Source organism: Alligator sinensis, unplaced genomic scaffold, assembly GCF_000455745.1.
Source record: "Alligator sinensis unplaced genomic scaffold, ASM45574v1 scaffold161_1, whole genome shotgun sequence".
Taxonomy (NCBI): Eukaryota; Metazoa; Chordata; order Crocodylia; family Alligatoridae; genus Alligator; species Alligator sinensis.
The window spans coordinates 2,000,090-2,003,912 of NW_005841974.1; the positions used below are offsets into that span (position 1 = coordinate 2,000,090).

The 3,823-nt window shown below is 49.5% G+C and overlaps 1 long non-coding RNA gene across 1 annotated transcript in view; it reads left to right on the forward strand.

Moving 5' to 3' along the window:
• The window catches only part of LOC112549835, a 4,760-nt gene extending 1,181 nt beyond the window's left edge, over positions 1-3,579 (forward strand). The window contains exon 3 of the long non-coding RNA XR_003093383.1: positions 2,721-3,579. This is a non-coding gene — a long non-coding RNA (uncharacterized LOC112549835). The remainder of the gene's footprint in view (positions 1-2,720) is intronic.
• The last annotated feature ends 244 nt before the right edge of the window (positions 3,580-3,823 follow it).

The window sequence follows — 3,823 nt, forward strand, 5'->3', positions numbered from 1 at the left end:
CCCAATAGGCAAACATCTGTTGGGTTGGGGAAGGAGCTCTAACTCATGGTCCTTTATGTAAAGTGTCATGAATTAGAGTAGGGCCTAAAGTCTGTCTATGCCCTACCATCCGCATGCCTGTGCTCAAAGAGTCTTAGAGAAGAGCTAATGGGCTGACATGTGTGCATATATACATGGCCCAGAGACACATGGATTCTTTGCCAATGGTCTGTATATTTGCAGATAGTCTATAAAAAACAAGGCTAAAAATGCCTGTGTGTAAAGTCCCTAAAAAATGGATCCTTTTTCATACAAAAACTAAGCAACTAGAAGTTGATGGACAGACAGAGCAGAGCAGCACTACTTGGTGCCCTGAGCAGGAGTGCAGCACCCAGCAAGCAGCCTTTAGGGTTTTGTAGTCCCCTGAATGCCCCCTTTTCCTCACCCATGCACTGCTACTGTGTCCCATCACTTGCCTGTAACACTGTTGGATCACAGGTAGGCAGGCAGTAATCCCCCTTCTATGCAGATCCATGCTGGGGTGGGAGGCAGAGCCAGTGGAGGTAAGGTTGGTGGGTGGGCTGGGGTGGTAGGGCAGCAGAGTGTGGCTGAGGGTTTGGGGCTGTGGGAATGAGTTGGGGAGCCCTGGGAAGACAGTACAGTATAAAGCCATAGCTGCAGTCAAGCAAGTTTGCCATCCCAAACGTTTCTTGTTATTGATAATCTGCAAACTTCTTACTGACATCCAAACTTTTTTACTGTGATTGGTGTTAAACCCCTCAATTTTAACCCAGCTCTTGTCCAGGCCTGGGAGAAGGGTTACATTTACATTATGCAAAGCATGTCAGTAAAAAAGTTTGGCTGCCAGTAAAAAGTTTGCAGACTGGCAGTTAAAAATGATCTTAACCCACTCCTTTTGGTCAGGGATACTTATAAAAGCTAAATCTACATCTGAAGTCAAAATGATAAACTGAATGTAAATCAAAGACAGTTATAATAATAAAGAGCTTTGGCGGTTCCAGACTGCACATAAAAGGTTAGACTGCAGACAGCTTTAGCATCTGCCAAGACATCATTGTTAGAATCAGTGTATAGCTCATGTGAAATATGGGGCACTTGACACAAATAGTTCCTGTTTTTCATTAGTAAATTATTAACTGAAGAAACAGAAATGAGGCAGCACTCTGTTCTGCATCTGCATAGGAAAATGCTTCCTCCTGCTCAGTGGATTAGCCATGAGGTGGACCAGCCTCTTGCCTCCCTTAGGAAATATCACAAGAAAGAACTTGATGTGATGTCCTGTTTATTTATGTCAACTAAAGCAAAGCATACAAGACATACTCCTATCTACCTTCCCTCCTGTCATAAAACAATGGAACAGTCATTGAACCTACCTGAGAAAGAATTAAAACTGACACGTTGGAAGCACTTTTTTCCCCACAAAACATGATTAACCTGTGAAACTGAATGCCTATGAAATGATTAGCCTTTAAAACATAAAATGCAACTGAGGCCAAGAGCTAAGCAATAGTTATAAAGGATAAGACTTTTATCTGGACAGTCAGAGCACCCAAAGTTTCATTAGTAATGACTGGGGTAGGGGGTGGAAGGGGTCTAACATAGGGTTACCATACATCTGGGTTTTCCCGAACATGTCCTCTTTTGAGTCTTCCAATCTCTGTCCAGGCAGGCTTTTGAAATCTGAACAAATGTCAGGATTTTGCTCTGCTCCGCTGGTGGGAGCTGGGAGAGGGTGACTGGAAACAGGGGTCATCACATGCGAGTGCGTGTGCACATGCATATGGCTGGCATGCAGCCAGGCAGGGTAGTGGGAGCAGCCTCAGCAGCTGGATGCAGGTAAGTCTGTGGGGAGGGGGAGTTGGAGGGCCATGGCTTGGGGACTGTCCAGGCTGCATGCATGCGTATGTGTGTGTGTGTGTGTGTGTGTGTGTGTGTGTGTGAGGCGGGGGTGTGCGGAGGGGATGAATGTGTGAGATAGGATGGATGCTTGGTGGCACTGGAGGAAGGTGTCTGGGTGCTGCTGAGGCTGAAGTAGGGCAAGGGCAGGGGGGAGGGAGGGCGCAAAGGGGGAGGGACCTCTCCTTCCAGCAGGGGAAGGGGTCAGGGGGCCTTCAAGGGCAGCGGGGAGCTCTGTGGCTGGGCTGACAGCACCGGAGCTAGTGCCTGTGCTCACAGGGGTGGGGTGACCCCCAGGAGATGCTGCCAGGGTGGGGGGAAGGCAGTGGCAGGGTTATGGCCAGGCTGCTTGGCATAGTGCTGGTGCCCCAGCCCTGGGGGGGGAAGGGACGGGGGAGCACAGGCCTCCTCTCTTCTTCTCTCCCACCTGCACCAGGGCCAGACTCACTTCACCACCACCTGCACAAATCAGAGCTACCATGCTGGGGGCCCCATCCAGCAGGGCTGGGGGAAGCAGGGGGCTGTGGGTTGCAAGTGAAGGGCACTGGCAGGGCTGGGGAAGGTGAGGGCTGTGGGTCAGGAGTGAGGGGCACCAGCATGACCTGGGAGGTGATGGATTGTGGGTCAGGAGTGAAGGGCACCAGCAGGGCTGGGGGGCTGGGGTCAGGAGCAAAGGGCAGCAGCAGGGACGGTGGGGGCTGCAGGTTAGGAGTGAGGGGCACTGGCAGAGCCAGGGGGCTGTGAGTTGGGAGTGAGGTGTCCCCATGGCAGGTGTCCTCTTTTTTGGAACTGGAAATATGGTAACTCTAACACTTGTTCTACAGGAAGACCCTGACTCATGACTTCTAATCAGCGGAGGTTCAGATGAATTTTCCCTGCAGGCATATTACTGCGTGGCTGCCCTCCCTGCAGAGTATCCTGTATCTTCTTCTGAAACATCTGGTACTAGCCACACCTGAAGATAGGTCTAGACAGACCCCTGGTCTGATCCAGTCTGGACACTGCCTTGTTCCTATAAAACCCCTTTGGAAATAGAGTCAGAAACACAGGCTCTGAATGGCCCAAAGCACAGCAAGCAGACCCCCACACAACCACCAACTTAGAGTTTGTGCAAAGAAGAAGTGAGACGAGCAAGAGGTCTCAGCCCAGTTTCTGGTTAGAGGTGCTTCCCTCATAACTCCTCCTTTATGGAAGGCCTGATTCCCCCTGTGTACAAAGGACTGAGAATTTATTCACAATGCAGTTGTATCAGTGTAGTGTGGGGATTCCCATGCTACCTTCCAGTGAGCTGGCTCAGCCGGCATGAACAGTCTAGCCACGGCAGCATGGAGTTACAAATGGGCCTTAATGAATTCTGCTCTCTACAGGGGATTATCCTGTACTGAGCTCCATGTTCCTATGGTGGGGCTATTTCCATTACCCAAGCCAACTCATTGAAAACAAACCTTGAGGCTGAGAGGGCACATGAGGCACCATTTGTAGCCTAATAAGATTGAAGGGATACCGACAAGCAGAAAATGTGCCATGGGCAGCCCACTCCTTTTCAGAGCATTTTTAAACAGATGCATGCTGCTGCTACTAACAAACTGGCATGTGTACAGCTCACTGAATGGTGAAATAAAGTCTTGGTACAGCATCTCTCAGCAATACTAGGTGCATCTACACCTGCGCTTTACTGCACAGTTGTTACTTCACAGTCATTTAGTACTTGCTTTAGCATGATGCATGCTGAACTGCTTGCCTGCATGTACTGGGAGCCACTACAGACATGCTGGGGAAGCAAACTCCCAAAACTGTATTAGTTCCCAGCCTCCATGTCCTCTCACAAATTAGTCCCTAGTAACCACATACTGAACCACTATGTGTATGGGTTATTATTGTAATCCCTGAACTGCTGGGAGCCAGGTCCCAATGCTGCTTTATCTAA